The sequence below is a fragment of the Nomascus leucogenys genome, chromosome 3 (genome assembly GCF_006542625.1).
Source record: "Nomascus leucogenys isolate Asia chromosome 3, Asia_NLE_v1, whole genome shotgun sequence".
Taxonomy (NCBI): Eukaryota; Metazoa; Chordata; class Mammalia; order Primates; family Hylobatidae; genus Nomascus; species Nomascus leucogenys.
Window position 1 is genome coordinate 88,803,250 of NC_044383.1, and position 12,909 is coordinate 88,816,158.

Sequence of the window (12,909 nt, forward strand, 5' to 3'; positions counted from 1 at the left end):
TTCTGAGGATAAATCAAGCCAGCTGAAGATATTTTTTTATACGTAACAAGGAGCCAAATGTTAATCACCAAGACAATGGGAAAAATATCTCTAGATCATGCTGGAGACCTTTGCAGCAGGCCCTGCCATCACAGGTCTGGAAACCTAGGGCTAAAAACTGATTAGTTAAGGTCAGTCATCCAGGTATTCTATACCTATGTGACTGATATGGTTTGGCTCTGTGTCCCCATCCAAATCTCATCTGGTAGCTCCCATAATTCCCATGTGTTATGGGAGGGAATTTGTAGGAGATAACTGAATAATGGGGGCAGGTCCTTCATGTACTGTTCGCATGATAGCTAATGAGTTTCATGAGATCTGATAGTTTTAAAAAGGAGAGTTTTCTTGCACAAGCTCTATTCTCTCTTGACACTGCCATGTAAAAAGTGCTTTTCACCTTCCACCATGATTGTGAGGCTTCCCGAGCAATTTGGAACTGTGAGTCCAATAAACCTCTTCCTTTTGTAAATTGCCCAGTCCCAGTTATGTATTTTTTTAGCAGCGTGAAAATGGACTATGACAGTAACTGACCTGTAATAAAAGATTGGACAACAGGGCTCAGGTGAGCTTTCCTAGATAGCAATACTCCATGTGTGGTCAAACATCATTTCTGGGAGAATTAAGTGCTCTCTGTACAGCTTCACTTGGAGCACAAAACTGGATGATCACACCTGGTTTCTCTGGAATTCTGCTATATGCACATTTTCCCTTTGCTTATTTTAATATGTGTCTTTTAACTATTATAACCAGCAAGCATAATAGCTTTTCTGAGTTCTGTGAGTTTTTTTGAGTGAATCATTTAACCTGATGGTGGTCTTGGGGACTCCCATGACTACACTAATCAATTAGACATCTATAGTGTTAAAATTCATCTCAGACTCAGAAATTTCTAGGAGGAATAATAACAGAGAAAACTAAAGTTATTTATTAGTGATAAAAGGGCCAATTAACCAAGAACACATAACATTCTAATGTTCATGAACCTAATACAGAACTTAAAATAAATGAAAAAAAGTCTATAATTAAGTTAGATTTCAATACCAGAAAAAGTAGACAGTAAATGTATAAGGATACAGAAGATGTGAACAATACTATCAGTCAACTTTAACTAATTGATATTTATGGGACACTCTATCCAATAAGAGCTGAATACATATTTTTTCAAATGCCTGCAGACATAGTTCATAGCAAAGGTTCTGTCATACCAGTAGACCAGAAAGCTACAGACTGGACTTTAATTATTTCTAAAACATATCTGACAAGGACTTTCATATAGCATGTATTTAGTGAATTCTTTGAACTCACTATTAAGATAAAACAATTTAAAAATACCAAGCAAAAGATTTGAGCAGACTTCAGCACAGAAAATATAATAATGGCTAGTAAACTCAATAATAATACTCAACACAGTCATATAAGAAATGAACAGTAAACCACAATGCAATACAATTATATACCTACTAGAGCAGCTAAAATTAAAAAGCCTCAGCAAAACAAGTGTTAGCAATGATGTGAAACAACTGAAACTCTCATACACTGCTACTGGCAAGATAAAATGGTGCATAATTTCCAAAAAAAAAATTGGACGGTTTCTTAAAATACTGCCTACACATTTACCATAATACTTGATATTCTCTTCCTATTTCTGTTTACCTAAGAGAAAGCAATGCATGTATCCACACAAAAACACAAATGTTAGTAGTTGTTTCATTTACAATAAAAAACTGAAAACAAGCCAATGTTATCAATGGGCAAATTGATCTACCACAATGGAATACTGTTTCACATTAAAAAGTAATAGACTATTAATATTTAACAACCAAATGAATAAGTCTCAAACTACAGGAAGTAAAAGTAGCAGAACAAAAGTGTGTACATACAGTAGGATTCTGTTTACATAAACTTATAGAAAATACAAAATGATCTATGCTGATAGCAACCACATGAGTGGCTACCTAGGGATAATAACATGGGTAGAAGCAGGAGGAAGAAATTAAAATGAGGCACAAGAAAACTTTGGGGATAATGGCTATGTTAATTATCTTATTTGTGGTGATAAGTTCAATGGTTTATATGTCAAATTGTATATTTTACATATTTACAGTTTATTATATGTTAATTATACCTCATAAAACAGAGAAGTCTTTGAATTCATAAAAGAAGTAGAATGCCATTCCTAGCTGATCCTGGTCCACAGGTTATCTCAACCTAGATAATTCTTGTCCCCTGCTGCACAACTCACCTACAGTTAGTCAAGTCTTTTAGCTGAGTTCCAGATACCACAAAAATGTTCCTAGATGTACCCTGTCAGAATTCCTGTCCTATACAACAAAATGCCACTCATTTGGGGATAGCTTTTATACCAATAACTAAAATACATATTAATTACTACAGTCATTGCATTTCCTCTCTTGGATTTGTTCTTGTTTGAGTGTGGTAACAAGGTAAAATGCAATAAGGTTATATGACTTTAACTTTGTTAAAGTTTCAGATGAACTCTTCATTCTTGATTGCCTTGCTTATTCAAGAGAGAGATTTACATTTGATCTAAATCATTTTATCTTTTTCCTATATATTTTTTCTAAGACTGTGGTCTCAATTATATTTTCCCATATTACAAATTTTCACATTTCTAGTTTCTAATCTTTTGAGATTCGAGAAAAAAAGAAGAAAAGACTCACAATTGCAGTCAGCATCCCTTTATCTTTTGAAGTGTCTTACCACATCTTGAATGTTCCTATTCATAAGAGACATTTTATGATGATTTGACTTCCTACTTATTTTCTTCTCTTTAGGCATTCATTTGGTGTTGACTCTAAATGTGTAGTGTAGCTGTGAACAAATATCCTTGCTTATATAATTTCTCTTTGAGCAACACTTAGCAATTGGCTTCTTCTGAAATTTGTTTTAAGTGTTTGTTTCAATGTTTAAAATGGCAGCAAATCTTACAATAAATATAAACATTGAAACCATTGAGTTGAAAATGTTAAACAGGCTTCAGCCTATTTCTTAGATCAGAAATGCTAATGAAATGAAAATAAGCTTTTTGGCAGGTGTTTCCATGTGTATTGCTTTATTTAATCTATACAACACACTTCTTGTTATTTGTTATCATTATTACACTTTAAAGGTGAACTTCCTGAATTATACAGAGATTAAGTTATTGCCTAAGGTCATATAGCTAATAAGTGACAAAACTCAAATCTGGAACTAAAATCTTCTGATTCCCAAGACCTACTTAAAAATATTTATTTTAAGTGAGCCGAGATTGCGCCTCTGCACTGCCTGGGCGACAGTGAGACTCTGTCTCAAAAAAAAAATATATATATATATATATATATATTTATATTTATTTCATTTCCTGCTATGTATAAAGCAGTCAAGAAATATTAACTATCATTTATAACATTATTATTTATGTACCGCATTATACATATTTTAGATTAATAGTGTTATTATTTCTAATTTTTCTAGAAGCCATGTTGAAGTAAGTACACCTCTCAGTAAAATGGTATTGCCATGCTAATTTGCTTTGTTTTAAAGAAATTTCCACCACTTTAGTTTCTCACAGGCAATATACAATGATCCTTTAAAAAATACAGTTCTGTAATAAACAAGCTTCTTTATTAAAATAATTTTTGTTATTAAATATGAATAATTGATTTCTATGATTAAACATTTTTTATTTAAACATAAAAATATCCCAGCCTAGATCTTCACCTTGTGTTTGCTAATGGTCTCCTTCACCATTTGCTTTATTTTTTAAAATTACGTATATATGCTATTTTGATAATTGCCAGTAAATGTTTATATTTCAAGAGAGAGATGAACATTTGGTCTAAATCATTTTATCTTTTTTCTATATATTTTTTCTAAGACTATGGTCTCAATTATATATAACAGAAGTAAAATATACGTTTTGTACTGAATATTTAGAACAATATTCTTTTGGCATTTGTTAATTTGCCTTTTATATGGTCTCCTAATTATTTTTTTTAAAAAGTATTCATTTTAAATATACATCAGCTAGACATTTACTAAGAAATGGGATAAATTAAAACCAGGCTCTGCCAAGAAACAGTATGAGTTGAACGTTTTGTGTTACCCACAGTTTCAGTTTGGACAACAGTAAATTTTGTATCTCAGATATATACTTGGAGAGGACATTGATGTACATGGCTCCTGATCAAAATTCCAGGTCCTAACTGACAGTATCATTAATTGAGTTGTCTGTTGAGCTGAGGTGGTGCCTATTTCTTTGGCAAATGTTAATTTTTTTCTGGGAAATTAGAATATTACATGCAATCTAAAGTTCTTCTTTCAGCTCCATATCCATCAAAATGGTTTTACCGCAATCTTTCCCTCTATTTCCTTTGAAGAGTTTCACATTGCACTGGAGAATTATAACTCCAAATTTCACTGTGCTGTTAGAGGCTTGGGTGCTAATGGCTGGTATCTCAAAAGAATGTAGAGTGAAAAGTCTGAGAGAGAGAGTATTTGATAAATACTGTTTCAGAAGATAGTTATATTTCAGTGTGTGGTTGGGTGCCACTACATTGGTCAGTAGAGAGTACTGGCAGCAGGGGGTGTTAGAGGCAAAATGAGTGGGTGAGTTAAATTTTCTTTTCTGGTTTTCTAGTTTTCATGCTACTTTGGTGCTGAAAATAAAGGGCAGGTAGTCAATGAGTAAGTTTCGCTATGCTAACTTATGCTTCAAACAATTAGAGAAAATGCCCTCCATTATCTGAATATAATCTTTCTATCTCTCTCTCTCTCATCCTAATGTTTTCACTATATATAACTTCTGAAAAATTTTGAGTAACTTTAAAAAAATTGTTTACTGTCAGGTTAATTCAAAATTCAACAGATTATATAACTGAAAGACAATTATAGAAAATAGGGTTACCCATATAGATATATATGTCTTATTTGTTTTACATTATATAATTTCATTTTCTATGAAATGTTTAGAAGTATTACAAATTTATTATGATGAATTGACCAATGCTTTATATCAGAATTGTTCCACGTGTTCTTTTTACTGATGTGCAACATTCAATGACTTATTTTTTTTCAGAGTGTATATAGGAAAACAAATTGAAATCTTTGTTTTTACTGATGCATTATTTTATTGATTATAATTAAAACTATTTTCCATATAGAAAACATATTTCTTCCCTGTATGTACAATTGCTCATTCACTCATGTTAGTATTCCTGGAAAATTTTTGAGTATTCCAATATTATTTTCATTCAAAACTAAGGATTTCTTTTTATTTACATGTATGGTTGTAAATCACGTTTACTTCTAGTTATGCGAGACTGCTTTGTCATGATGTTAACTTTAACAGGGAAACTTAGCAAAACGGTATATAAAGATAAGTCAAGTGCCACTGCCTACACTAATGAGAGGAAATAAGGGTTTGATAATATATCTTTTTTTTGTTTATTGATTAGTTACACCTCTGTGGAAGAGAACATGGAATGTCAGGAAGATGTGACTATGGCATGCATATATAACCTTGAACGAGAAAAATAAAATTATTTGGACAGGAAGGCAGAAGATTGAGAATATTTAAAGAGACTAGTCAAAGTATTATGACTGTTTGGAAAGAAATATGATTATTTCATAATAGTAAACACAAAATTGAGAGAATGTGTTTTTCTAATACATGTTCGTAGCTGTCTGTAACTTCAACATATAGAATATGACATCCAATAACATACAATAGCATGTTGATTAATAGCACCTACTGCTTTTTTTTTTTTTTTTTTTTTTTTTTGTGAGACGGAGTCTCGCTCTGTCGCCCAGGCTGGAGTGCAGTGGCACAATGTTGGCTCACTGCAAGCTCCGCCTCCTGGGTTCACGCCATTCTCCTGCCTCAGCCTCTCCGAGTAGCTAGGACTACAGGCGCCCGCCACTACGCCTGGCTAATTTTTTTTTTTTTGTATTTTTAGTAGAGACGGGGTTTCACCGTGGTCTCGATCTCCTGACCTCGTGATCCGCCCGCCTCAGCCTCCCAAAGTGCTGGGATTACAAGCGTGAGCCACCGCACCCGGCCCACCTACTGCTTTTCTACATCAGAATAAGTAGCAGTCTCAAATTCCACATATGCTGTATAAATATTTGAATTTTTACCAGAGCTCCAAAATATTAAGGTGTTTATTTTCTGAAGGTTATTTATTAGTCTAATAAGTAGGCTCGAGATATTTTACATTTTCTCTGGTAAGCCATTGTGGGGACTTTTTTAAAAAAGTTGGTAAATTTTACTTTCGATTTATGCTCTACATGATAAAGAAAAGTGTTTTCTTTAGGTTGATGTGAGAAACACTCTCAGATAGGTAATACAAACAGCATAATAGTATACTGCCATGAAGAAAAAATGGCAATAAATAAAAAATGCTCATAGTGAAGTTTGTCTATGTCTTTTGAGGCATTAAAATGGACTCCTATTTCTTTTTATAACAGACCACAGGAGGTTAATATCCATCGCCAATTGACCAACCAAAGCCTCATGATTCTGTTAAACTGCATAACTCGTATGTATGGAAAGGCTGTATATATGTAGAATCAACTTCAGTTTCTCTATTTTGGCATTATATTTTCTCAAAGGGAAGCTATAAATGTAGAATTTGTGCAACTAGAAGGATGGGGCATTGGTGGAGTTGGGTGATACAGAAATCAGCTGACTCAGGAAAAATCTTATGTAATATACATAATTAAATGTTCTAAGCACACTGTTTCATTATACAAAACATTCAGTAAAGAAAAATCATATAACCAAGTGTGTGTTTTTGTGGAAATCAAGGAAAAGAACCATAAAAGAAAAGAGTTAACTGCATCACTGTTTTGCCTTTCACTTTTTCAGACACTTCTGAAGAGGAGTAAAATCCTTCTGAAAGGCAAAGTTCATCGTTCTTTAGGCAATGACCAGCAATAAAGTGAGAAGAAATAGTACAAGAATATGATGTTGAGGGGAATCCTCCAAGGAGACATATAATCCAAGTGTTGGCTCTGTTATTCAATGATAGAGCAAGTTAATTCATGAAAATATGAGGGCTGCAAGGAAGTTACACTATTTCATCACCATTAAAAATGTTATCTTAAGCTGAATTATATTTTGCTATCTCATATGCCTCATTAAATCTTTTTATTTTCTGGAAATATTTACACTGCATAACCTAGGATTTGCAGGCCCTCAGGCAAATATTTTTATGCCTGCCTATAAACAGATTGATTAAAACTATATTACAAAATATATCATGATATTTTCTGGCTTGATGTATTCTTGTACCTGGCTATGTCATTACTAGTTTTCTTCTTAGCATTAAGATTTCCACTTATGTGCTACTGTGGTAGGCAGGATGCCAGATGGCTATCAATGATATCCATGTCCTGGTATTTATGCCACCATTTAATTCTGTCTCCTTCAATGGATGTACTGACTGGTTTAGAACCAATAGTATATGAAAGAAATGATGTCATTTTTGAAGTTAGGTTATAAAGACTATGGAATCCAACCTGGTTGTACTGTCTCTTGGGTCTCTAATTCTGAGGGAAGCCACCTGCCATATTATCAGGCAGTCCTGTGGAAAGGCCCATGTGATAGGAGACTAAGGCTTCCTGGAGAGAGGTCCACATAGTGGAAGACTGAGGCTTGCCAACAATCATGGGAGTGATCCTGGAAATAGATCCTCCACTGTTAAGCTCTCAGATGAGGCTGGAGTCTCATCTAAAAGTTTGACTGCAACTTTTTAAGAGACCTTGAGCCAGAGGCAACTAACTAAGCAATGCCCAATCTCTAAGACTTAGAAACTAAGAAGATAAATATTTATTATTTTAAGCCACTGAATATTAGCTTTCTTGTTACACAGCAATAAGTAGCTAATACATTTACCATCTAAGACAGCCCTTTCCTGTCTCTCTGCCTAAAAAGCTACATTGCCATCACTTGACTTTATTGTCATACTTTACATGACACTTTTCACTTTCTGATATGTTTCTTCTTCTTTTCCCATTTACTTTTCATCTTTTTGTGATAGATTATAATATTGAGCACAGAAAAATTGTACTCTTTGACACTGTATTCTCAATATATAAAACAACACCTGACATATATTACCATTTTAAATAAATATTTGATATTGATTGAAAATTTAGTTGGGGTCATATAGTATACACAATTTGTTATTAACTTAAAAACCAAACATTTATTTTTTTAAAGTTTTCTTATCTTATTCAAACTATATATCTTATTCAAACATAGAATTCTTAATCACCATGTACTGCTGTATTATATATATTGTACTGTTCTATTTATACCACACATACATACCAAACAAAAATAAATATGTCAATGTATTAATGTATGATGCATAAGCCTCTGTATGAATTATTTTTTCTATTTTACTCAAATGTTACTTTTCTATAATTATATTTTCTAGAAAAAAAATAACTGTTTAGATTTCTCCACATTCAAATTTAGGCTTAAATGCAGCTGGCTGTACATGCTCGTTCCTCTGCCTGGAATGCTTTTCTTTTCCTTCTTTTTGGTGGGGGTTACGGGCAGGATCTGGCTCTCTCACCCAGGCCGGAGTGCAGTGGCCTGATTATAGCTCACTGCAGTCTTGATCTCTCTGGGTCAAGCAATCTTCTCACCTCAGCCTCCTGAGTAGCTGGAACTACAGACACACAACACCACACCCAGCTAATTTATTTTTATTAAAGACAGGTGTTGCTATGTTGCCCAGTCTTGTCTTTAAGTCCTGAGCTCAAGCAATCCTTCCACTTTGGCCTCCAAAGTCCAAAGTGTTGGGATTACAGGTGTGAGCCACCCAGCCCAGACTGGAATGTTTTTTCTTAATCAGTCATTTTTGAAGTTATGTCTAATAAAATTTGTAAGAACAATGGATTTAAACTCAAATTGACTTAGATGCAACTAGTTCAACTTTGTTAAATATCTCATAAGCAATTATTTTTAGTTAGCAAATATTTAGGCTTTCTTTTCCCTTATACAAACATTCTCTGAGCTCCTAAGAACATAGAGAATATAAGACAGAAGTGGCAGAATATTCTTGTCATAGGATAGGATTTTTCTCTACAAAAGTCCAGGCCAGTCTCACCCTTAGACTAATTTTTCTAGTGGTCAAGCACAGAACAACAAAGACATGGATCAACGTTCATCCTCCCTGTAATACGTCATTCTCATGGTAGGAAGTGCAAGTGAACCTGTCTGTTTATATTTAGATTGCTTTTTATAATTGCAAAACAACACAAAGAAATTTATCTGAAACTTTTTACGATGTGATTTTTCACAGTTTGAGTCAAGGAATCTTAAACATTTTATGAAGTGGGAATCAGTCCGGCAATACAAACATAACTGCAACTCAAAACAAACCAAACAAAACAATATTATTCAGAATGCAACAAGATAATACAACGGGAAAAATAACAAGGTATAGACTGGGGTCAAGCATTTTTGTGAGCAGATTATAATAGAAAACTTCTTTTTGTCTTATTTGTTTCACACATATCAGATAAAATAAACTACTTTTCATTGTGTTTCATTGTCAAAAATTATTTCACTATGACACCTGGGTAAATTATATGCATCTTATAAGATATAATCCTTCAGTCACCTCTTTCAGAACATTTATTCTAACTCAGATCTCCATGTTGCAGTAGTTGGTCTTCTTTTTTTATTTTTTATTTGTACACATTTAATGGGTATAAGTGCAGTTCTGTTACATGGACACATTGCATAGTCTGGGCTTTCAAAGCAACTATCACCTGAACAGTGTACTCTGTATTCAATAAGCAAGCTCTCATTCATCATCCCTCTGCTCCCTCCAACTCCTCCAAGTCTCCAATGTCCATAATTCCACATTTCATATCCATGTGTACACATTACTTATAGCTCCCACTTATAAGTGAGAACATGCAGTATTTGACTTTCTGTTTATGAGTTGTTTCACTTAAAATGATAGCCTCCAGTTTCATCTGTGTTGGCATGCTTTTCAGTTCTGTATTCCTTGAACATTTCTTTGCCTTGTGCTTACCATATGTCATCTCCCTATAATCCTGCTAGGTTGTACTATGTTATACCAGGTTAAAAGAAAGACCCTGGCTTACTTATCTTCATGTCTACTATATTACAGATAGTAAGTTTAAAAAAGCAAAAAAAAAAAAACCTCAGTCTTTTATCTTTCTGGTATATAAAAAGGCAGGCCTATGTGTCTAATATCAGTTACAGATTCAGAGAATAGAATTATGTGTGGAGAGAAAAATTTTTCCCACTGCTGAAAATGTCTTTCACAATGCCTGTGCCTGGAGGTAACAGGATCTTCTAGGGCAATGGTTCACAATGTGTGGGCCCTGGCAACCAGAAGCATCAGCGATATCTGGAAACGTAACTTCTCAGGCTTCACCACAGAACTACTGAAATAAAATCCTCCTGTTGGCCCCATAAATCTGTGTTGTAACATGTCTCCTAGAATATCTGACTCACTAAATTCTGCAAAACTACTGATCTAGAACAATAATTCATTATGGATATTGACATTCATCGTACACATATTGAAGTCATTTGTAAGGCTTCTTAAAATTGTCTATGTTACTATTTTCCCTGAAAAGGAAATTCTCATATGCTCCTCTGTAGGTTTATAGGACAGAATGACATCAGATAAAAATGTCCTACCTTGCCACAGAGTGCATTCCTCTGGTTATTGTCATCACATATGTATATAAAATTCAGTTCCTGGTGTGAGATGGTATCTCACTGTGGTTTTGATTTGCATTTCTCTGATGGCCAGTGATGATGAGCATTTCTTCATGTGTTTTCTGGCTGCATAAATGTCTTCTTTTGAGAAGTGTTTGTTCATGTCCTCTGCCCACTTTTTGATGGGGTTGTTTGTTTTTTTCTTGTAAATTTGTTTGAGTTCAGTGTAGATTCTGGATATTAGCCCTTTGTCAGATGAGTAGGTTGCAAAAATTTTCTCCCATTCTGTAGGTTGCCTGTTCATTCTGATGATAGTTTCTTTTGCTGTGCAGAAGCTCTTTAGTTTAATGAGATCCCATTTGTCGATTTTGGCTTTTGTTGCCATTGCTTTTGGTGTTTTAGACATGAAGTCCTTGCCCACGCCTATGTCCTGAATGGTATTGCCTAGGTTTTCTTGTAGGATTTTAATGGTTTTAGGTCTAACATATAAGTCTTTAATCCATCTTGAATTAATTTTTGTATAAGGTGTAAGGAAGGGATCCAGTTGCAGCTTTCTACATATGGCTAGCCAGTTTTCCCAGCACCATTTATTAAATAGGGAATCCTTTCCCCATTTCTTGTTTTTGTCAGGTTTGTCTCACACCAGTTAGAATGGCCATCACTAAAAAATCAGGAAACAACAGGTGCTGGAGAGGATGTGGAGAAATAGGAACACTTTTACACTGTTGGTGGGACTGTAAACTAGTTCAACCATTGTGGAAGTCAGTGTGGTGATTCCTCAGGGATCTCGAACTAGAAATACCATTTGACCCAGCCATCCCATTACTGGGTATATACCCAAAGGACTATAAATCATGCTGCTATAAAGACACATGCACACGTATGTTTATTGCGGCACTATTCACAATAGCAAAGAGTTGGAACCAACCCAAATGTCCAACAACGATAGACTGGATTAAGAAAATGTGGCACATATACACCATGGAATACTATGCAGCCATAAAAAATGATGAGTTCGTGTCCTTTGTAGGGACATGGATGAAACTGGAAAACATCATTCTCAGTAAACTATCGCAAGGACAAAAAACCAAACACCGCATGTTCTCTCTCATAGGTGGGAATTGAACAATGAGAACTCATGGACACAGGAAGGGGAACATCACACTCCGGGGACTGTTGTGGGGTGGGGGGAGGGGGGAGGGACAGCATTAGGAGATACACCTAATGCTAAATGACGAGTTAATGGGTGCAGGAAATCAACATGGCACATGGATACATATGTAACAAACCCGCACATTGTGCACATGTACCCTAAAAGCCTAAAGTATAAAAAATAAAAAAATAAATAAAAAAAAAAAGAAAAAAAAAATTCAGTTCCTCCTTGATCAATAGAACAGTTTGTGCATCTTATTCACATCTTTACTTAGCAGTGCAGGCACCCTCTAGCAGGCAAACTTAATATAAAGAACTTTCCATAAAGTGAAGTAATATCAAAGAAGTTTAAAATTAATATTTGATCTAAATGTAAATCCTCTTATAATAAAACTGATAGGTGGTCTAATTTTAAAAAAGAATTAATAAAATGGTTTGTATGTATGCACAAAAAACCCAAAAAATAATATTGAAATCGGTCATTATTTGATTGTATAGAATATTTTAAAACCTATTTTATGTAGTCGCATGCAAGGCACAAAGGAGTTGCTTTAAAGACATAAATTTCCTACAGAGCTATTAAATAGTGGTTTCAACATTGAGAGACTTATACCATTGATGGCATCTTGATAAAATATTTATATTTCAAAATGTGTGCTTAAAGTATAGTTTCCAGTAGAAAAGACTATCCAAATGATTTATTGTTTCATATAATATTAAATGTCATCCATTATGTTTAAATGATTAATTTTCAATATGTATTTTTTTCTACACTTTTGCCTTATTAACACAAATTATTAAGTTTTTGGAAATGTTATGGTATACAGGTCAGGGACAAATTTAATTTATTGTTTCCAAGTGAAGTGACAACATATGCATATCTTCTTATTGTTTTAGTGACTATTTAAAAACTACCATTTAAAATATTGATGTTGCTGACTAATGTTTGTTAAAGAAGTTAATAAGTTTGCTTTACAATTTTAGATGCTCTTACCTTCTAA